Here is a 25,775-nt window from a genome sequence, read left to right on the forward strand (position 1 = left end):
TTCAGATTTACTGTAACCCTCTGACCTTCTTATTGGCGATGAAACACAGAAATTGCATCGGAATTAAATACAAAATGCACAATGCCGCCTTAAGTACAAGAAGACTGACTCTTCATACTGTCTATGATTTGCACCATTCCTGTGACGCTACTTACAGATTCCGATGCTTCACTTCAGGTTTACTGTATCCCTCTGACCATCTTATTGACGATGAAACACAGAAATTGCATCGGAATTATATAGAAAAGGCACAATGCCGACTTATGTACAAGAAGACTGACTCTTCCTACTGTCTATGCTTTGAACCATTCCTGTGACACTAGTTATAGATTCCGATGCTTCACTTCAGGTTTACTGTATCCCTCTGACCTTCTTATTGACGATGAAACACAGAAATTGCATCCGAACTAAATACAAAATGCAAAATGCCGACTTAAGTGCAGGAAGACTGACTCTTCTTACTGTCTATGCTTTGAACCATTCCTGTGACGCTTGTTACAGATTCCGATGCTTCATTTCAGGTTTACTGCATCCCTCTGACCTTCTTATTGACGATGGAACACAGAAATTGCATCGGAATTAAATACAAAAAGCACAATGCCGACTTAAGTACAAGAAGACTGACTCTTCTTACTGACTATGTTTTGAACCATTCCTGTGACACTAGTTATAGATTCCGATGCTTCACTTCAGATTTACTGTAACCCTCTGACCTTCTTATTGGCGATGAAACACAGAAATTGCATCGGAATTAAATACAAAATGCACAATGCCGCCTTAAGTACAAGAAGACTGACTCTACTTAGTGACTGCTTTGAACCACTCCTGTGGCACTAGTTATAGATTCCGATGTTTTACTTCAGATTAACTGTATCCCTCTAACCTTCTTATTGACGATGAAACACAGAAATTGCATTGGAATTTTATACAAATGGTACAATGCCACTTAACTACAAGAAGACTGACTCTCCTTACTGTCAATGTTTTGAACCATTCCAGTGCCACTAGTTATAGATTCCGATGCATCGCTTTAGGTTTACTGTATCCCTTGGACCTTCCTATTGACGATGAAACACAGAAATTGCATCGGTATTAAGTACCAAAGGCACAATGCCGACTTAAGTACAAGAAGACTGACACTTCTTAATGTCTATGTTTTGAACCATTCCTGTGGCACTAGTTACAGATTCCGATGCTTTACTTCAGGTTAACTGTAACCCTCTGCACTTCTTATTGACGATGAAACACAGAAATTGCATCGGAATAAAATACAAAAATCAAAATGCCCACTGAAGTACAAGAAGACTGACTCAACTTACTGTCTATGATTTGTACCATTCCTGTGACACTAGTTATAGATTCCGATGATTTACTTAAGGTTTACTGTATTCCTTGGACCTCCGTATTGATGATGAAACACAGAAATTGCATCGGAATTAAATAGAAAATTCACAATGCCGACTTAAGTACAAGAAGACTGACTCTTCTTTCTGACTATGTTTTGAAGCATTCCTATGACACTAGTTATAGATTCCGATGCTTCACTTCAGGTTTATAGTATCCCTCTGACATTCTTATTGACGATGAAACACAGATATTGCGTCGGAAATTAAATAGAAAAGGCACAATGCCGACTTAAGTACAAGAGGACTGATTCCTCTTACTGAATATGTTTTGAACCATTCCTGTGACACTAGTTATAGATTCCGATGCTTCACTTCAGGTTTACTGTATCCCTCTGAACTTCTTACTGACGATGAAACGCAGAAATTGCATCGGAATTAAATAGAAATGGCACAATGCCGACTTATGTACAAGATGACTGACTCTTCTTACTGTCTATAGTTTGAATCATTCCTGTGACACTAGTTATAGATTCCGATGCTTCACCTCGGGTTTACTGTATCCCTTGGACCTTCTTATTTACGATGAAACACAGAAATTGCATCGGGATTAAATAGAAAAGGCACAATGCCGACTTAAGTACAAGAAGACTAACCATTCTTACTGTCTATGCTTTGAACCATTCCTGTGACACTAGTTATAGATTCCGATGCTTCACTTCAGGTTTATTGTATCCCTCTGACCTTCTTATTGACGATGAAACACAGCTATTGCATCGGAATTAAATAGAAAAGGCACAATGCCGACTTAAGTATAAGAAGACTGACTCTTCCTACTGTCTATGTTTTGAACCATTCCTGTAACACTAGTTATAGTTTCCGATGCTTCACTTCAGGTTTACTGTATCCCTTGGACGTTCTTATTGACGATGAAACACAGAAATTGCATCGGAATTAAATACAAAAGGCACAATGCCGACTGAAGTACATGTAGACTGACTCTTCCTACTGTCTACGTTTTGAAACATTCCTTTGACCTTAGTTATAGATTCCGATGCTTCATTTCAGGTTTACTGTATCCCTTGGACCTTCTTATTGACGATGAAACACATAAAGGGCATCGGAATTAAATAGAAAAGGCACAATGCCGACTTAAGTACAAGAAGACTGACCTTTCTTACTGTCTATGCTTAGATCCATTCCTGTGACACCAGTTATAGATTCCGATGCTTCACTTCAGGTTTGCTGTATCCCTTGGACCTTCTTATTGACGATGAAACACAGAAATTGCATCGGAATTAAATACAAAAGGCACAATACCGACTTAAGTATAAGAAGACTGACTCTTCTTACTGACTATGTTTTGAACCATTCCTGTGACACTAGTTATAGATTCCGATGCTTCACTTCAGATTTACTGTAACCCTCTGACCTTCTTATTGGCGATGAAACACAGAAATTGCATCGGAATTAAATACAAAATGCACAATGCCGCCTTAAGTACAAGAAGACTGACTCTGCTTAGTGACTGTTTTGAACCATTCCTGTGGCACTAGTTATAGATTCCGATGTTTTACTTCAGATTAACTGTATCCCTCTAACCTTCTTATTGACGATGAAACACAGAAATTGCATTGGAATTTTATACAAATGGTACAATGCCGACTTAAGTACTAGAAGACTGACTCTTCTTACTGACTGTTTTGAACCATTCCTGTGTCACTAGTTAAAGATTCCGATGCTTCACTTCAGGTTTACTGTATCCCTCTGACCTTCTCATTGACGATGAAGCACAGAAATTGCTTCGGAATTAAATTCGAATGGCACAATGCCGACTTAAGTACAAGAAGACTGACTCTTCTTACTGACTATGATTTGAACCATTCCTGTGACACTAGTTACTGATTCCGATGCTTCACTTCAGGTTTACTGTATCCCTCTGACCTTCTTATTGACGATGAAACACAGAAATTGCGTCGGAATTAAATAGAAAAGGCACAATGCCGACTTAAGTACAAGAAGACTGACTCTTCCTACTGTCTATGTTTTAAACCATTCCTGTGACACTAGATATTGATTCCGATGCTTCACTTCAGGTGTACTGCATCCCTTGGACCTTCTTGATGACGATGAAACACAGAAATTGAATCGGAATAAAATAGAAAACGCACAATGCCGACTTAAGTACAAGAAGACTGACTCCTCTTACTGTCTATGATTTGAACCATTCCTGTGACGGTCGTTACAGATTCCGATGCTTCACTTCAGGTTTATTGTATCCCTCTGACCTTCTTATTGACGATGAAATACAGAAATTGCATTGGAATTAAATAGAAAAGGCACAATGCCGACTTAAGTACAAGAAGACTGACTCTTCCTACTGTCTATGTTTTGAACCATTCCTGTGACACTAGTTATAGATTCCGATGCTTCACTTCAGGTTTACTGTATCCCTTGTACGTTCTTATTGACGATGAAACACTGAAATTGCATCGAAATTAAATAGAAAAAGCACAATGCCGACTTAAGTACAAGAAGACTGACTCTTCTTACTGACTATGATTTGAACCATTCCTGTGACACTAGTTACTGATTCCGATGCTTCACTTCAGGTTTACTGTATCCCTCTGACCTTCTTATTGACGATGAAACACAGAAATTGCGTCGGAATTAAATAGAAGAGGCACAATGCCGACTTAAGTACAAGAAGACTGACTCTTCTTTCTGACTATGTTTTGAACCATTCCTGTGACACTAGTTATAGATTCCGATGCTTCACTGCAGGTTTACTGTATCCCTCTGACCTTCTTATTGACGATGAAACACAGAAATTGCATCGGAATAAAATAGAAAAGCCTCAATGCCGACTTAAGTACAAGAAGACTGACTCTACTTACTGTCTATGTTTGAAACATTCCTGTGACGCTAGTTACAGATTCCGATACTTCTCTTCAGGTTTACTGTTTCCCTTGGACCTTCTTATAATGATAAAACACAGATATTACATCGGAATTAAATACAAAAGGGACAAAGCCGACGTAAGTACAAGAAGACTGACTCTTCTTACTGAGTATGCTTTAAACCATTCCTTTGACATTAGTTAGAAATTCCGATGCTTCACTTCAGGTTTACGGTATCCCTCTGACCTTCTTATTGACGTTGAAACACAGTAATAGCATCGGAATTAAATTGAAGAGGGAACAATGCCGACTTAAGTACAAGAAGACTGACTCTTTTTACTGTCTATGTTTTGAACCATTCCTGTGACACTAGTTATAGATTCCGATGCTTCACTTCAGGTTTACTGTATCCCTTGGACCTTCGTATTGATGATGCAACACAGAAATTGCAACGGAATTAAATGCCAAAGGCACAATGCCGATTAAGGTACAAGAAGACTGACTCTTCTTACTGACTATGTTTTGAACCATTCCTGTGACACTAATTATAGATTCTGATGCTTCACTTCAAGTTTGCGGTAGCCCTCTGACCTTCCTTTTGACGATGAAACACAGAAATTGCATCGCAATGAAATACAAAAGGCACAATGCCGACTTAAGTACAAGAGGACTAACCTTTCTTACTGTCTATGCTTGGACCATTCCTGTGACACTAGTTATAGATTCCGATGCTTCTCTTCAGGTTTACTGCATCCCTTGGACTTTCTTATTGACAATGAAACACAGAAATTGAATCGGAATTAAATACAAAAGGCACAATGCCGACTTAAGTACAAGAAGACTAACCTTTCTTACAGTCTATGTTTTGAACCATTCCTGTAACACTAGTTATAGATTCCGATGCTTCACTTCAGGTTTACTGTATCTCTCTGTCCCTCTTATATACGATGAAATATAGAAATTGCATCGGAATTAAATAGAAAAGGCACAATGCCGACTTAAGTACAAGAAGACTGACTCTTCTTACTGACTGCTTTGAACCATTCCTGTGGCACTAGTTATAGATTCCGATGCTTCACTTCAGGTTTACTGTGTCCCTCTGACCTTATTGACGATGAAACTCAGAAATTGCATCGGAATTATATACAAATGGCACAGTGACACTTAAGTACAAGAAGACTGACTCTCCTTACTGTCTATGTTTTGAACCATTCCTGTGACACTAGTTATAGATTCCGATGCATCACTTCAGGTTTACTGTATCACTTGGTCCTTGTTATTGACGATGAAACATAGAAATTGCATCGGTATTAAATACAAAAGGCACAGTGCCGGCTTAAGTACAAGAAGACTGACCCATCTTACTGTCCATGTTTTGAACCATTCCTGTGACACTAGTTATAGATTCCGATGCTTCACTTCAGGTTTACTGTATCCCTCTGACCTTCTTATTGACGATGAAACACAGATATTGCATCGGAAATAAATACAAAAATCAAAATGCCGACTTAAGTACAAGAAGACTGACTCAACTTACTGTCTATGATTCGAACAATTCCTGTGACACTAGTTATAGATTCCGATGATTCACTTCATGTTTACTGTATTCCTTGGACTTCCGTATTGACGATGAAACACAGAAATTGCATCGGAATTAAATAGAAAAGGCACAATGCCGACATAAGTACAAGAAGAATGACTCTTCTCTCTGACTATGTTTGGAAGCATTCCTGTGGCACTAGTTATAGATTCCGATGCTTCACTTCAGGTTTATTGTATCATTCTGACCTTCTTATTGCCGATGAAACACAGATATTGCATCGGAATTAAATAGAAAAGGCACAATGCCGACTTAAGTACAAGTGGACTGATTCTTCTTACTGAATATGTTTTGAACCATTCCTGTGACACTAGTTATGGATTCCGATGCTTCACTTCAGGTTTACTGTATCCCTCTGAACGTCTTACTGACGATGAAACACAGAAATTGCATCGGAATTAAATAGAAAAGGCACAATGCCGACTTAAGTACAAGAAGACTGACTCTTCTTACTGTCTATGGCTTGAACCACTCCTGTGACACTAGTTATAGATTCCGATGCTTCACTTCAGGTTTACTGTATCCCTCTGACCATCTTATTGACGATGAAAAACAGAAATGGAATCGGAATTAAATAAAAAAGGCACAATGCCGACTTAAGTACAAGAAGACTGACTCTTCTTACTGTCTATGATTTGCACCATTCCTGTGACGCTAGTTACAGATTCCGATGCTTCACTTCAGGTTTACTGTATCCCTCTGACCATCTTATTGACGATGAAACACAGAAATTGCATCGGAATTAAATAGAAAAGGCACAATGCGGACTTAAGTACAAGAAGACTGACTCTTCTTACTGACTATGTTTTGAACCATTCCTGTGACACTAGTTATAGATTCCGATGCTTCTCTTCAGATTTACTGTAACCCTCTGACCTTCTTATTGGCGATGAAACACAGAAATTGCATCGGAATTAAATACAAAATGCACAATGCCGCCTTAAGTACAAGAAGACTGACTCTTCTTACTGACTGTTTTGAACCATTCCTATGGCACTAGTTATAGATTCCGATGTTTTACTTCAGATTTACTGTATCCCTCTAACCTTCTTATTGACGATGAAACACAGAAATTGCATTGGAATTTTATACAAATGGTACAATGCCACTTAAGTACAAGAAGACTGATTATCCTTACTGTCAATGTTTTGAACCATTCCAGTGCCCCTAGTTATAGATTCCGATGCATCACTTTAGGTTTACTGTATCCCTTGGACCTTCCTATTGACGATGAAACACAGAAATTGCATCGGTATTAGGTACCAAAGGCACAATGCCGACTTAAGTACAAGAAGACTGACACTTATTACTGTCTATGTTTTGAACCATTCCTGTGACACTAGTTACAGATTCCGATGCTTCACTTCAGGTTTACTGTATCCCTTTGCACTTCTTATTGACGATGAAACACAGAAATTGCATCGGAATAAAATACAAAAATCAAAATGCCGACTGAAGTACAAGAAGACTGACTCAACTTACTGTCTATGATTTGTACCATTAATGTGACACAAGTTATAGATTCCGATGATTCACTTCAGGTTTACTGTACTCCTTGGACCTTCCGTATTGACGATGAAACACAGAATTTGCATCGGAATTAAATAGAAAATTCACAATGCCGACTTAAGTACAAGAAGACTGACTCTTCTTTCTGACTATGTTGGGAAGCATTCCTGTGACACTAGTTATAGATTCCGATGCTTCACTTCAGGTTTATAGTATCCCTCTGAACTTCTTACTGACGATGAAACGCAGAAATTGCATCGGAATTAAATGGAAATAGCACAATGCCGACTTATGTACAAGAAGACTTACTCTTCTTACTGTCTATGGTTTGAATCATTCCTGTGACACTAGTTATAGATTCCGATGCTTCACCTCGGGTTTACTGTATCCCTTGGACCTTCGTATTTACGATGAAACACAGAAATTGCGTCGGAATTAAATAGAAATGGCACAATGCCGACTTAAGTGCAAGAAGACTGACTCCTCTTACTGTCTATGATTTGAACGGTTCCTGTGACGCTAGTTACAGATTCCGATGCTTCACTTCAGGTTTACTGTATCCCTCTGACCATCTTGTTGACGATGAAACACAGAAATTGCATCGGAATTAAATAGAAAAGGCACAATGCCGACTTAAGTACAAGAAGACTAACCATTCTTACTGTCTATGCTTTGAACCATTCCTGTGACACTAGTTATAGATTCCGATGCTTCACTTCAGGTTTATTGTATCCCTCTGACCTTCTTATTGACGATGAAACACAGCTATTGCATCGGAATTAAATAGAAAAGGCACAATGCCGACTTAAGTACAAGAAGACTGATTCTTCTTACTGAATATGTTTTGAACCATTACTGTGACACTAGTTATAGATTCCGATGCTTCACTTCAAGTTTACTGTATCCCTCTAAACTTCTTACTGACGATGAAACGCAGAAATTGCATCGGAATTAAATAGAAAAGGCACAATGCCGAATTAAGTACTAGAAGACGGACCCTTCTTACTGTCTATGGTTTGAAGCATTCCTGTGACACTAGTTATGGATTCCGATGCTTCACTTCAGGTATACTGTATCCCTTGGACCTTCTTATTGACGATGAAACACAGAAATTGCATCGGAATTAAATAGAAAAAGCACAATGCCGACTTAAGTACAAGAAGACTGACTCTTCTTACTGTCTATGATTTGAACCATTCCTGTGACGCTAGTTACAGATTCCGATGCTTCACTTCACGTTTACTGTATCCCTCTGACCATCTTATTGACGATGAAACACAGAAATCGCAACGGAATTAAATAGAAAAGGCACAATGCCGACTTAAGTACAAGAAAACTGGCTCTTCCTACTGTCTATGTTTTGAACCATTCCTGTGACACTAGTTATAGATTCCGATGCTTCTCTTCAGATTTACTGTAACCCTCTGACCTTCTTATTGGCGATTAAACACAGAAATTGCATCGGAATTAAATACAAAATGCACAATGCCGCCTTAAGTACAAGAAGACTGACTCTTCTTACTGACTGCTTTGAACCATTCCTGTGGCACTAGTTATAGATTCCGATGTTTTACTTCAGATTTACTGTATCCCTCTAACCTACTTATTGACGATGAAACACAGAAATTGCATTGGAATTTTATACAAATGGTACAATGCCACTTAAGTACAAGAAGACTGATTATCCTTACTGTCAATGTTTTGAACCATTCCAGTGCCCCAAGTTATAGATTCCGATGCATCACTTTAGGTTTACTGTATCCCTTGGACCTTCCTATTGACGATGAAACACAGAAATTGCATCGGTATTAGGTACCAAAGGCACAATGCCGACTTAAGTACAAGAAGACTGACACTTCTTACTGTCTATGTTTTGAACCATTCCTGTGACACTAGTTACAGATTCCGATGCTTCACTTTAGGTTTACTGTATCCCTCTGCACTTCTTATTGACGATGAAACACAGAAATTGCATCGGAATAAAATACAAAAATCAAAATGCCGACTGAAGTACAAGAAGACTGACTCAACTTACTGTCTATGATTTGTACCATTAATGTGACACAAGTTATAGATTCCGATGATTCACTTCAGGTTTACTGTACTCCTTGGACCTTCCGTAGTGACGATGAAACACAGAAATTGCATCGGAATTAAATAGAAAATTCACAATGCCGACTTAAGTACAAGAAGACTGACTCTTCCTTCTGACTGTGTTTGGAAGCATTCCTGTGACACTAGTTATAGATTCCGATGCTTCACTTCAGGTTTATAGTATCTCTCTGACCTTCTTATTGACGATGAAACACAGATATTGCGTCGGAAATCAAATAGAATAGGCACAATGCCGACTTAAGTACAAGAAGACTGATTCCTCTTACTGAATATGTTTTGAACCATTCCTGTGACACTAGTTATAGATTCCGATGCTTCACTTCAGGTTTACTGTATCCCTCTGAACTTCTTACTGACGATGAAACGCAGAAATTGCATCGGAATTAAATAGAAATAGCACAATGCCGACTTATGTACAAGAAGACTGACTCTTCTTACTGTCTATGGTTTGAATCATTCCTGTGACACTAGTTATAGATTCCGATGCTTCACCTCGGGTTTACTGTATCCCTTGGACCTTCGTATTTACGATGAAACACAGAAATTGCGTCGGAATTAAATAGAAAAGGCACAATGCCGACTTAAGTGCAAGAAGACTGACTCCTCTTACTGTCTATGATTTGAACGGTTCCTGTGACGCTAGTTACAGATTCCGATGCTTCACTTCAGGTTTACTGTATCCCTCTGACCATCTTATTGACGATGAAACACAGAAATTGCATCGGAATTAAATAGAAAAGGCACAATGCCGACTTAAGTACAAGAAGACTAACCATTCTTACTGTCTATGCTTTGAACCATTCCTGTGACACTAGTTATAGATTCCGATGCTTCACTTCAGGTTTATTGTATCCCTCTGACCTTCTTATTGACGATGAAACACAGCTATTGCATCGGAATTAAATAGAAAAGGCACAATGCCGACTTAAGTACAAGAAGACTGATTCTTCTTACTGAATATGTTTTGAACCATTACTGTGACACTAGTTATAGATTCCGATGCTTCACTTCAAGTTTACTGTATCCGTCTAAACTTCTTACTGACGATGAAACGCAGAAATTGCATCGGAATTAAATAGAAAAGGCACAATGCCGAATTAAGTACTAGAAGACGGACCCTTCTTACTGTCTATGGTTTGAAGCATTCCTGTGACACTAGTTATGGATTCCGATGCTTCACTGCAGGTATACTGTATCCCTTGGACCTTCTTATTGACGATGAAACACAGAAATCGCAACGGAATTAAATAGAAAAGGCACAATGCCGACTTAAGTACAAGAAAACTGGGTCTTCCTACTGTCTATGTTTTGAACCATTCCTGTGACACTAGTTATAGATTCCGATGCTTCACTTCAGGTTTACTGTATCCCTCTGACCTTCTTATTGACGATGAAACACAGAAATTGCATCAGAATTAAATAGAAAAGGCACAATGCCGACTTAAGTACAAGCAGACTGACTCTTCTTTCTGACTATGTTTTGAACCATTCCTGTGACACTAGTTATAGATTCCGATGCTTCACTTCAGGTTTACTGTATCCCTCTGAGCTTCTTATTGACGATGAAACACAGAAATTGCATCGGAATTAAATAGAAAAGGCACAATGCCGACCTAAGTACAAGAAGACTGAGTCTTCCTACTGTCTATGTTTTAAACCATTCCTGTGACACTAGTTAGAAATTCCGATGCTTCACTTCAGATTTCCTGTATCCCACTGACCTTCTAATTGACGATGAAACTCAGTTATTGCATCGGAATTAAAATGAAAACGGCACAATGCCGACTTAAGTACAAGAAGACTGACCCTTCTTACTGACTATGTTTTGAACCATTTCTGTGACACTAGTTATAGATTCCGATGCTTCACATCAGGTTTACTGTATCTCTTGGACCTTCTTATTGACGATGAAACACAGAAATTGCATCGGAATTAAATACAAAATGCACAATGCCGCCTTAAGTACAAGAAGACTGACTCTTCTTACTAACTATGTTTTGAACCATTCCTGTGACACTAGTTATAGATTCCGTTGCTTCACTTCAGGTTTACTGTATCCCTCTGACCTCCTTTTTGACGATGAAACATAGAAATTGCATCGGAATTAAATAGAAAAGGCACAATTGCGACTCAAGTACAAGAAGACTGTCCCTTCTAACTGTCTATGTTTTGAACCATTCCTGTGACACTAGTTATAGATTCCGATGCTTCACTTCAGGTTTACAGTATCCCTCTGACCTTCTTATTGACGATGAAACATAGATATTGCATCGGAATTAAACAGAAAAGGCACAATGCCGACTTAAGTACAAGAAGACCGACTCTTCCTACTTTCTATGTTGTGAACCATTCCTGTGACACTAGTTATAGATTCCGATTCTTCACTTCAGGTATACTGTATACCTCTGACCTTCTTATTGACGATGAAACACAGATATTGCATCGTAATTAAATACAAAAGGCACAAAGCCGACGTAAGTACAAGAAGACTGACTCTTCTTACTGACTATGTTTTAAACCATTCCTGTGACACTAGTCAGAAATTCCGATGCTTCACTTCAGGTTTACGGTATCCCTCTGACCTTCTTATTGACGATGAAACGCAGTAATAGCATCGGTATGAAATTGAAAAGGGCACAATGCCGACTTAAGTACAAGAAGACTGACTCTTCTTACTGTCTATGTTTTGAACCATTCCTGTGACACTAGTTATAGATTCCGATGCTTCACTTCAGGTTTACTGTATCCCTTGGACCTTCTTATTGACGACGAAACACAGAAATTGCATCGGAATTAAATACAAAAGGCACAATGCCGACTTAAGTACAAGAAGACTGACTCTTCTTACTGACTATGTTATGAACCATTCCTGTGACACTAGTTATAGATTCCGATGCTTCACTTTAGGTTTACGGTATCCCTCTGACCTTCTTATTGACGATGAAACACAGAAATTGCATCGGAATTAAATACAAAAGGCACAATGCCGACTTAACTACATGTAGACTGACTTTTCCTACTGCCTATGTTTTGAAACATTCCTGTGACCTTAGTTATAGATTCCGATGCTTCATTTCAGGTTTACTGTATCCCTTGGACCTTCTTATTGACGATGAAACACAGAAATGGCATCGGAATTAAATAGAAGAGGCACAGTGCCGACTTAAGTACAGAAAGACCTACTCTTCCTACTGTCTATGTTTTGAACCATTCCTGTGACACTAGTTATAGATTACGATGCTTCACTTCTGGTTTACGGTATCCCTCTGAACTTCTAATTGACGATGAAACACAGAAATTGCATCGCAATAATATACAAACGGCACAATGCCGACTTAAGTACAAGAAGAGTGACTCAACTTACTGTCTATGATTTTAACCATTCCTGTGACACTAGTTATAGATTCCGATGATTCACTTCAGGTTTACTGTATTCGTTGGACCTCCGTATTGACGATGAAGCACAGAAATTGCATCGGAATTAAATAGAAAAGGCACAATTCCGACTTAAGTACAAGAAGACTGAATCTTCTTTCTGACTATGTTTGGAAGCATTCCTGTGACACTAGTTATAGATTCCGATGCTTCACTTCAGGTTTATAGTATCCCTCTGACCTTCTTATTGACGATGAAACACAGATGTTGCGTCGGAATTAAATAGAAAAAGCACAATACCGGCTTAAGTACAAGAAGACTGATTCTTCTTACTGAATATGCTTTTGAACCATTCCTGTGACACTAGTTGTAGATTCCGATGCTTCACTTCAGGTTTACTGTATCCCTCTGACCTTCTTACTGACGATGAAACGCAGAAATTGCATCGGAACTAAATAGAAATGGCACAATGCCTATTTAAGTACAAGAAGACTGACTCTTCTTACTGTCTATGGTTTGAACCATTCCTGTGACACTAGTTATTTATTCCGATGCTTCACTTCGGGTTTACTGTATCCCTTGGACCTTCTTATTGACGATGAAACACAGAAATTGCATCGGAATTAAATAGAAAAGGCACAATTCCGACTTAAGTACAAGAAGACTGACTCCTCTTACTGTCTATGTTTTGAACCATTCCTGTGACACTAGTTATAGATTCCGATGCTTCACTTCAGGTTTATTGTGTCCCTCTGACCTTCTTATTGACGATGAAAGACAGCTATTGCATCGGAATTAAATAGAAAAAGCACAATGCCGACTTAAGTAGAAGAAGACAGATTCTTCTTACTGAATATGTCTTGAACCATTCCTGTGACACTAGTTATAGATTCCAATGCTTCACTTCAGGTTTACTGTATCCCTCTGAACTTCTTACTGACGATGAAACGCAGAAATTGCATCGGAATTAAATAGAAAAGGCACCATGCCGACTTAAGTACAAGAAGACTGACTCTTCTTACTGTCTATGGTTTGAATCATTCCTGTGACACTAGTTATAGATTCCGATGCTTCACCTCAGGTTTATAGTATCCCTCTGACCTTCTTATTGACGATGAAACACAGATGTTGCGTCGGAATTAAATAGAAAAGGCACAATGCCGGCTTAAGTACAAGAAGACTGATTCTTCTTACTGAATATGTTTTGAACCATTCCTGTGAAACTAGTTATAGATTCCGATGCTTCACTTCAGGTTTACTGTATCCCTCTGAACTTCTTACTGACGATGGAACGCAGAAATTGCATCGGAATTAAATAGAAATGGCACAATGCCGACTTAAGTACAAGAAGACTGACTCTTCTTAATGTCTATGGTTTGAACCATTCCTGTGACACTAGTTATAGATTCCGATGCTTCACTTCGGGTTTACTGTATCCCTTGGACCTTCTTATTGACGATGATACACAGAAATTGCATCGGAATTAAATAGAAAAGGCACAATGCCGACTTAACTACAAGAATACTGACTCCTCTTACTGTCTATGCTTTGAACCATTCCTGTGACACTAGTTGTAGATTCCGATGCTTCACTTCAGGTTTATTGTGTCCCTCTGACCCTCTTATTGACGATGAAAGACAGCTATTGCATCGGAATTAAATAGAAAAGGCACAATGCCGACTTAAGTACAAGAAGACAGATTCTTCTTACTGAATATGATTTGAACCATTCCTGTGACACTAGTAATAGATTCCAATGCTTCACTTCAGGTTTACTGCATCCCTCTGAACTTCTTACTGACGATGAAACGCAGAAATTGCAACGGAATTAAATAGAAAGGGCACAATGCCGACTTAAGTACAAGAAGACTGACTCTTCTTACTGTCTATGGTTTGAAGCATTCCTGTGACACTAGTTATAGATTCCGATGCCACACTTCAGGTTTACTGTATCCCTTGGACCTTCTTATTGACGATGAAACACAGAAATTGCATCGGAATTAAATAGAAAAGGCACAATGCCGACTTAAGTACAAGAAGACTGACTCTTCTTACTGTCTATGATTTGAACCATTCCTGTGACGCTAGTTACAGATTCCGATGCTTCACTTCACGTTTACTGTATCCCTCTGACCATCTTATTGACGATGAAACACAGAAATTGCATCGGAATTAAATAGAAAAGGCACAATACCGACTTAAGTACAAGAAGACTGACTCTTCCTACTGTCTATGTTTGAACCAGTCCTGTGACACTAGTTATAGATTCCGATGCTTCACTTCAGGTTTAATGTATCCCTCTGACCTTCTTATTGACGACGAAACACAGAAATTGCATCGGAATTAAATACAAAAGGCACAATGCCGATTTAAGTGCAAGAAGACTGACTCTTCTTACTGTCTATGTTTTGAACCATTCCTGTGGCGCTAGTTACAGATTCCGATGCATCACTTCAGGTTTTACCGCATCCCTCTGACGTTCTTGTTGACGATGAAACAAAGAAATTGCATCGGAATTAAATACAAAAGGCACAGTGCTGACTTAAGTACAAGAAGACTGACTCTTCTTTCTGACTATGTTTGGAAGCATTCCTGTGACACTAGTTATAGATTCCGATCCTTCACTTCAGGTTTATTGTATCCCTCTGAGCTTCTTATTGACGATGAAACACAGAAATTGCATCGGAATTAAATACAAAAGGCACAATGCCGACTTAAGTACAAGAGGACTGACTCTTCTTACTGACTATGTTTGGATCCATTGCTGTGACACTAGTTATAGATTCCGATGCTTCACTTCAGGTTTACTGTATCCCTCTGACCTTCTTATTGACAATGAAACACAGAAATTGCATCAGAATTAAATAGAAAAGGCACAATGCCGACTTAAGTACATGCAGACTGACTCTTCTTTCTGACTATGTTTTGCACCATTCCTGTGACACTAGTTATAGATTCCGATGCTTCACTTCAGGTTTACTGTATCCCTCTGACCTTCTTATTGACAATGAAACACAGAAATTGCATCGGAATTAAATAGAAAAGGCACAATGCCGACCTAAGTACAAGAAGAGTGAGTCTTCCTACTGTCTATGTTTTAAACCATTCCTGTGACACTAGTTAGAGATTCCGATGCTTCACTTCAGATTTCCTGTATCCCACTGACCTTCTAATTGACGATGAAACACAGTTATTGCATCGGAATTCAATTGAAAAGGGCACAATGCCGACTTAAGTACAAGAAGACTGACTCCTCTTACTGACTATGTTTTGAACCATTCCTGTGACACTAGTTATAGATTCCGATGCTTCACTTCAGGTTTACTGTATCCCTCTGACCTTCTTTTTGACGATGAAACATAGAAATTGCATCGGAATTAAATAGAAAAGGCACAATTCCGACTCAAGTACAAGAAGACTGGCCCTTCTAACTGTCTATATTTTGAACCATTCCTGTGACACTAGTTGTAGATTCCGATGCTTCACTTCAGGTTTACAGTATCCCTCTGACCGTCTTATTAACGATGAAACATAGATAATGCATCGGAATTAAATAGAAAAGGCACAATGCCGACTTAAGTACAAGAAGAGCGACTATTCCTACTTTCTATGTTTTGAACCATTCCTGTGACACTAGTCATAGATTCCGATTCTTCACTTCAGCTTTACTGTATCCCTCTGACCTTCTTATTGACGATGAAACACAGATATTGCATCGGAATTAAATACAAAAGGCACAAAGCCTACGTAAGTACAAGAGGACTGACACTTCTTACTGACTATGTTTTAAACCCTTCCTGTGACACTAGTTAGAAATTCCGATGCTTCACTTCAGGTTTACGGTATCCCTCTGACCTTCTTGTTGACGATGAAACACAGTAATTGCATCGGAATTAAATTGAAAAGGGCACAATGCAGACTTAAGTACAAGAAGACTGACTCTTCTTACTGACTATGTTTTGAACCATTCCTGTGACACTAGTTATAGATTCCGATGCTTCACTTCAGGTTTACGGTATCCCTCTGACCTTCTTATTGACGATGAAGCACAGAAATTGCATCGGAATTAAATTCAAAAGGCACAATGCCGACTTAACTACATGTAGACTGACTCTTCCTACTGTCTATGTTTTGAAACATGCCTGTGACCTTAGTTATAGATTCCGATGCCTCATTTCAGGTATACTGTATCCCTTGGACCTTCTTATTGACGATGAAACACAGAAAGGGCATGGGAATTAAAAAGGAGAGGCACAGTGCCGACTTAAGTACAAGAAGACCTACTCTTCCTACTGTCTATGTTTTGAACCATTCCTGTGACACTAGTTATAGATTACGATGCTTCACTTCTGGTTTCCTGTATCTCTCTGACCTTCTTATTGACGATGAAACACAGATATTGCGTCGGAATTAAATGGAAAAGGCACAATGCCGACTTAAGTACAAGAAGACTGATTCTTCTTACTGAATATGTTTTGAACCATTCCTGTGACACTAATTATAGATTCCGATGCTTCACTTCAGGTTTACTGTATCCCTCTGAACTTCTTACTGACGATGAAACGCAGAAATTGCATCGGAATTAAATAGAAAAGGCACAATGCCGACTTAAGTACAAGAAGAGTGACTCTTCTTACTGTCTATGGTTTGAAGCATTCCTGTGACTCTAGTTATAGATTCCGATGCTTCACTTCAGGTTTACTGTATCCCTTGGACCTTCTTATTGACGATGAAACACAGAAATTGCATCGGAACTAAATAGAAAAGGCACAATGCCGACTTAAGTACAAGAAGACTGACTCTTCTTACTGCCTATGATTTGAACCATTCCTGTGACGCTAGTTACAGATTAAGATGCTTCACTTCACGTTTACTGTATCCCTCTGACCATCTTATTGACGATGAAACACAGTAGTTGCATCGGAATTAAATACAAAAGGCACAATGCTGACTTAAGTACAAGAAGACTGACTCTACTTTCTGACTATGTTTGGAAGCATTCCTGTGACACTAGTTATAGATTCCGATGCTTCACTTCAGGATTATTGTATCCCTCTGACCTTCTTATTGACGATGAAACACAGAAATTGCATCGGAATTAAATACAAAAGGCACAATGCCGACTTAAGTACAAGAAGACTGACTCTTCTTACTGACTATGTTTGGATCCATTGCTGTGACACTAATTATAGATTCCGATGCTCATCTTCAGGTTTACTGTATCCCTCTGACCTTCTTATTGACGATGATACACAGAAATTGCATCAGAATTAAATTGAAAAGGCACAATGCCGACTTAAGTACAAGCAGACTGACTCTTCTTTCTGACTATGTTTTGAACCATTCCTGTGACACTAGTTATAGATTCCGATGCTTCACTTCAGGTTTACTGTATCCCTCTGACCTTCTTATTGACGATGAAACACAGAAATTGCATCGGAATTAAATAGCAAAGGCACAATGCCGACCTAAGTACAAGAAGACTGAGTCTTCCTACTGTCTATGTTTTAAACCATTCCTGTGACACTAGTTAGAGATTCCGATGCTTCACTTCAGATTTACTGTATCCCACTGACCTTCTAATTGACGATGAAACACAGTTATTGCATCGGAATTAAATTGAAAAAGGCACAATGCCGACTTAAGTACAAGAAGATTGACTCTTCTTACTGACTAAGTTTTGAACCATTCCTGTGACACTAGTTATAGATTCCGATGCTTTACTTCAGGTTTACTGTAACTCATGGACCTTCTTATTGACGATGAAACACAGAAATTGCATCGGAATTAAATACAAAATGCACAATGCCGCCTCAAGTACAAGAAGACTGACTCTTCTTACTAACTATGTTTTGAACCATTCCTGTGACACCAGTTATAGATTCCGATGCTTCACTTCAGGTTTACTGTATCCCTCTGACCTTCTTTTAGACGATGAAACATAGAAATTGCATCGGAATTAAATAGAAAAGGCACAATTCCGACTCAAGTACAAGAAGACTGGCCCTTCTTACTGTCTATGTTTTGAACCATTCCTGTGACACTAGTTATAGATTCCGATGCTTCACTTCAGGTTTACAGTATCCCTCTGACCTTATTAATTACGATGAAACATAGATATTGCATCGGAATTAAATAGAAAAGGCACAATGCCGACTTAAGTACAAGAAGACCGACTATTCCTTCTTTCTATGTTTTGAACCAATCCTGTGACACTTGTTATAGATTCCGATTCTTCACTTCATGTTCACTGTATCCCTCTGACCTTCTTATTGACGATGAAACACAGATATTGCATCGGAATTAAATACAAAAGGCACAAAGCCGACGTAAGTACAAGAAGACTGACTCTTCTTACTGACTATGTTTTAAACCATTCCTGTGACACTAGTTAGAAATTCCGATGCTTCACTTCAGGTTTACGGTATCCGTCTGACCTTCTTATTGACGATGAAACACAGTAATTGCATCGGAATTAAATTGAAAAGGGCACAATGCCGACTTAAGTACAAGAAGACTGACTCTTCTTACTGTCTATGTTTTGAACCATTCCTGTGACACTAGTTATAGATTCCGATGCTTCACTTCAGGTTTACTGTATCCCTTGGACCTTCTTATTGACGATGAAACACAGAAATTGCATCGGAATTAAATACAAAAGGCACAATGCCGACTTAAGTACAAGAAGATTGACTCTTCTTACTGATTATGTTTTGAACCATTCCTGTGACACTAGTTATAGATTCCGATGCTTCACTTCAGGTTTACGGTATCCCTCTGACCTTCTTATTGACGATGAAACACAGAAATTGCATCGGAATTAAATACAAAAGGCACAATGCCGACTTAACTACATGTTGACTGACTCTTCCTACTGTCTATGTTTTGAAACATTCCTGTGACCTTAGTTATAGATTCCGATGCTTCATTTCGGGTTTACTGTATCGCTTGGAGCTTCTTATTGACGATGAAACACAGAAAGGGCATCGGAATTAAATAGAAGAGGCACAGTGCCGACTTAAGTACAAGAAGACCTACTCTTCCCACTGTCTATGTTTTGAACCATTCCTGTGACACTAGTTATAGATTACGATGCTTCACTTCTGGTTTACTGTATCCCTCTGACCTCCTTATTGACGATGAAACACGGAAATTGCATCGCAATAAAATACAAAAGGCACAATGCCGACTTATGTACAAGAAGACTAACCTCTCTTACTGTCTATGTTTTGAACCATTCCTGTGACACTAATTATAGAATCCGATCCATCACTTCAGGTTTACTGTAAACTTTGGACCATCTTATAGACGATGAAACACAGATATTGCATCGGAATTAAATAGAAAAGGCACAATGCCGACTTAAGTACATGTGGACTGATTCTTCTTGCTGAATATGTTTTGAACCATTCTTGTGACACTAGTTATAGATTCCGATGCTTCACTTCAGGTTTGCTGTATCCCTCGGAACGTCTTACTGACGATGATACACAGAAATTGCATCGGAATCAAATAGAAATGGCACATTGCCGACTTAAGTACAAGAAGACTGACTCTTCCTACTGTTTAAGGTTTGAACCACTCCTGTGACACTAGTTATAAATTCCGATGCTTCCTTTCCGTTTTACTGTTTCTCTTGGACCTTCTTATTGACGATGGAACACAGAAATTGCATCGGAATTAAATAGAAAAGGGACAATGCCGACTTAAGTACAAGAAGACTGACTCTTCTTACTGCCTATGATTTGCATTATTCCTGTGACGCTAGTTACAGATTCCGATGCTTCACTTCAGGTTTACTGTATCCCTCTGACCATCTTATTGACGATGAATCACAGTAATTGCATCGGAATTAAATAGAAAAGTACAAGAAGTTATAAAATCCGATGCTTCACTTCCGTTTTACTGTTTCCCTTGGACCTTCTTATTGACGATGGAACACAGAAATTGCATCGGAATTAAATAGAAAAGGGACAATGCCGACTTAAGTACAAGAAGACTGACTCTTCTTACTGCCTATGATTTGCATTATTCCTGTGACGCTAGTTATAGATTCCGATGCTTCACTTCAGCTTTAATGTATCCCTCTGACCTTCTTATTGACGATGAAACCCAGAAATTGCATCGGAATTAAATACAAAAGGCAAAATGCCGACTTAAGTGCAAGAAGACTGACTCTTCTTACTGTCTATGTTTGAACCATTCCTGTGACGCTTGTTACTGATTCCGATGCTTCACTTCAGGTTTACTGCATCCCTCTGACCTTCTTATTGACGATGAAACACAGAAATTGCATCGGAATTAAATACAAAAGGCACAATGCCGACTTAAGTACATGTAGACTGACTCATCCTACTGTCTATGCTTTGAAACATTCCTGTGACCTTAGTTATAGATTCCGATGCTTCATTTCAGGTTTACTGTATCCCTCTGACCACCTTATTGACGATGAAACGCAGAAATTGCATCGGAATTAAATAGAAATGGCACAATGCCGACTTAAGTACAAGAAGACTAACCATTCTTACTGTCTATGCTTTGAACTATTCCTGTGACACTAGTTATAGATTCCGATGCTTCACTTCAGGTTTATTGTGTCCCTCTGACGTTCTTATTGACGATGAAACACAGATAATGCGTCGGAATTAAATAGAAAAGGCACAATGCCGACTTAAGTACAAGAAGACTGATTCTTCTTACTGAATATGTTTTGAACCATTCCTGCGACACTAGTTACAGATTCCGATGCTTCACTTCAGGTTTACGGTATCCGTCTGACCTTCTTATTGACGATGAAACACAGTAATTGCATCGGAATTAAATTGAAAAGGGCACAATGCCGACTTAAGTACAAGAAGACTGACTCTTCTTACTGTCTATGTTTTGAACCATTCCTGTGACACTAGTTATAGATTCCGATGCTTCACTTCAGGTTTACTGTATCCCTTGGACCTTCTTATTGACGATGAAACACAGAAATTGCATCGGAATTAAATACAAAAGGCACAATGCCGACTTAAGTACAAGAAGATTGACTCTTCTTACTGATTATGTTTTGAACCATTCCTGTGACACTAGTTATAGATTCCGATGCTTCACTTCAGGTTTACAGTATCCCTCTGACCTTCTTATTGACGATGAAACACAGAAATTGCATCGGAATTAAATACAAAAGGCACAATGCCGACTTAACTACATGTTGACTGACTCTTCCTACTGTCTATGTTTTGAAACATTCCTGTGACCTTAGTTATAGATTCCGATGCTTCATTTCGGGTTTACTGTATCGCTTGGAGCTTCTTATTGACGATGAAACACAGAAAGGGCATCGGAATTAAATAGAAGAGGCACAGTGCCGACTTAAGTACAAGAAGACCTACTCTTCCCACTGTCTATGTTTTGAACCATTCCTGTGACACTAGTTATAGATTACGATGCTTCACTTCTGGTTTACTGTATCCCTCTGACCTCCTTATTGACGATGAAACACGGAAATTGCATCGCAATAAAATACAAAAGGCACAATGCCGACTTAAGTACAAGAAGACTAACCTCTCTTACTGTCTATGTTTTGAACCATTCCTGTGACACTAATTATAGAATCCGATGCATCACTTCAGGTTTACTGTAAACTTTGGACCATCTTATAGACGATGAAACACAGATATTGCATCGGAATTAAATAGAAAAGGCACAATGCCGACTTAAGTACATGTGGACTGATTCTTCTTGCAGAATATGTTTTGAACCATTCTTGTGACACTAGTTATAGATTCCGATGCTTCACTTCAGGTTTGCTGTATCCCTCGGAACGTCTTACTGACGATGATACACAGAAATTGCATCGGAATCAAATAGAAATGGCACATTGCCGACTTAAGTACAAGAAGACTGACTCTTCCTACTGTTTAAGGTTTGAACCACTCCTGTGACACTAGTTATAAATTCCGATGCTTCCTTTCCGTTTTACTGTTTCTCTTGGACCTTCTTATTGACGATGGAACACAGAAATTGCATCGGAATTAGATAGAAAAGGGACAATGCCGACTTAAGTACAAGAAGACTGACTCTTCTTACTGCCTATGATTTGCATTATTCCTGTGACGCTAGTTACAGATTCCGATGCTTCACTTCAGGTTTACTGTATCCCTCTGACCATCTTATTGACGATGAATCACAGTAATTGCATCGGAATTAAATAGAAAAGTACAAGAAGTTATAAAATCCGATGCTTCACTTCCGTTTTACTGTTTCCCTTGGACCTTCTTATTGACGATGGAACACAGAAAGTGCATCGGAATTAAATAGAAAAGGGACAATGCCGACTTAAGTACAAGAGGACTGACTCTTCTTACTGCCTATGATTTGCATTATTCCTGTGACGCTAGTTATAGATTCCGATGCTTCACTTCAGCTTTAATGTATCCCTCTGACCTTCTTATTGACGATGAAACCCAGAAATTGCATCGGAATTAAATACAAAAGGCAAAATGCCGACTTAAGTGCAAGAAGACTGACTCTTCTTACTGTCTATGTTTGAACCATTCCTGTGACGCTTGTTACTGATTCCGATGCTTCACTTCAGGTTTACTGCATCCCTCTGACCTTCTTATTGACGATGAAACACAGAAATTGCATCGGAATTAAATACAAAAGGCACAATGCCGACTTAAGTACATGTAGACTGACTCATCCTACTGTCTATGCTTTGAAACATTCCTGTGACCTTAGTTATAGATTCCGATGCTTCATTTCAGGTTTACTGTATCCCTCTGACCACCTTATTGACGATGAAACGCAGAAATTGCATCGGAATTAAATAGAAATGGCACAATGCCGACTTAAGTACAAGAAGACTAACCATTCTTACTGTCTATGCTTTGAACTATTCCTGTGACACTAGTTATAGATTCCGATGCTTCACTTCAGGTTTATTGTGTCCCTCTGACGTTCTTATTGACGATGAAACACAGATAATGCGTCGGAATTAAATAGAAAAGGCACAATGCCGACTTAAGTACAAGAAGACTGATTCTTCTTACTGAATATGTTTTGAACCATTCCTGTGACACTAGTTACAGATTCCGATGCTTCACTTCAGGGTTACTGTATCCCTCTGACCACCTTATTGACGATGAAACGCAGAAATTGCATCGGAATTAAATAGAAATGGCACAATGCCGACTTAAGTACAAGAAGACTAACCATTCTTACTGTCTATGCTTTGAACTATTCCTGTGACACTAGTTATAGATTCCGATGCTTCACTTCAGGTTTATTGTATCCCTCTGACCTTCCTATTGACGATGAAACACAGATATTGCATCGGAATTAAATAGAAAAGGCACAATGCCGACCTAAGTACAAGAAGACTTTTTCTTCTTACTGAATATGTTTTGAACCATTCCTGTGACACTAGTTACAGACTCTGATGTTTCACTTCAGGTTTATTGTATCCCTCTGACCTTCTTATTGACGATGAAACACAGATATTGCATCGGAATTAAATAGAAAAGGCACAATGCCGACTTAAGTACAGGAAGACTGATTCTTCTTATTGAATAAGTTTGAACCATTTTTGTGACGCTAGTTATAGATTCCGATGCTTCACTTCATATTTACTGTATCCCTCTGACCATCTTATTGACGATGAAACACAGAAATTGCATCGGAATTAAATAGAAAGGGCACAATGCCAACTTAAGTACAAGAACACTGACTCTTCCTACTGTCTATGTTTTGAACCAGTCCTGTGACACTAGTTATAGATTCCGATGCTTCACTTCAGGTTTAATGTATCCCTCTGACCTTCTTATTGACGATGAAACACAGAAATTGCATCGGAATTAAATACAAAAGGCACAATGCCGACTCAAGTGCAAGAAGACTGACTCTTCTTACTGTCTATGCTTTGAACCATTCCTGTGACGCTAGTTACAGATTCCGATTCATCACTTCAGGTTTACTGCATCCCTCTGACCTTCTTATTGACGATGAGACACAGAAATTGCATCGGAATTAAATACAAAAGGAACAATGCCGACTTAAGTACAAGAAGACTGACTCTTCTTACTGACTATGTTTTGAACCATTCCTGTGACACTAGTAATAGATTCCGATGATTCACTTCAGGATTACTGTATCCCTTGGACCTTCTTATTGACGATGAAACACAGAAATGGCAACTGAATTAAATAGAAAACGCACAATGCCGACCTAAGTACAAGAAGACTGAGTCTTCCTACTGTCTATGTTTTAAACCATTCCTGTGACACTAGTTAGAGATTCCGATGATTCACTTCAGATTTACTGTATCCCTCTGACCTTCAAATTGACGATGAAACACAGTAATTGCATCGGAATTAAATTGAAAAGGGCACAATGCCGACTTAAGTACAAGAAGACTGACTATTCTTACTAACTATGTTTTGAAGCATTCCTGTGACACTAGTTATAGATTCCGATGCTTCACTTCAGGTTAACTTGTAACCCTCTGACCTTCTTATTGGCGATGAAACACAGAAATTCCATCGGAATTAAATACAAAATGCACAATGCCGCTTTAAGTACAAGAAGACTGACTCTTCTTACTGTTTGTTTTGAACCATTCCTGTGGCACTAGTTATACATTCCGATGTTTCACTTCAGGTTTACTGTATCCCTCTGACCTTCTTATTGACGAAGAAACACAGAAATTGCATTGAAATTATATACAAATGGCACAATGCCACTTAAGTACAAGAAGACTAACTCTCCTTACTGTCAATGTTTTGAACCATTGCTGTGACACTAGTTATAGATTCCGATGCTTCACTTTAGGTTTACTGTATCCCTCTGCACTTCTTATTGACGATGAAACACAGAAATTGCATCGGAATTAAATACAAAAATCAAAATGCCGACTTAAGCACAAGAAGACTGACTCAACTTACTG

The sequence above is a fragment of the Schistocerca americana genome, chromosome X (genome assembly GCF_021461395.2).
Source record: "Schistocerca americana isolate TAMUIC-IGC-003095 chromosome X, iqSchAmer2.1, whole genome shotgun sequence".
NCBI classification, from domain to species: domain Eukaryota; kingdom Metazoa; phylum Arthropoda; class Insecta; order Orthoptera; family Acrididae; genus Schistocerca; species Schistocerca americana.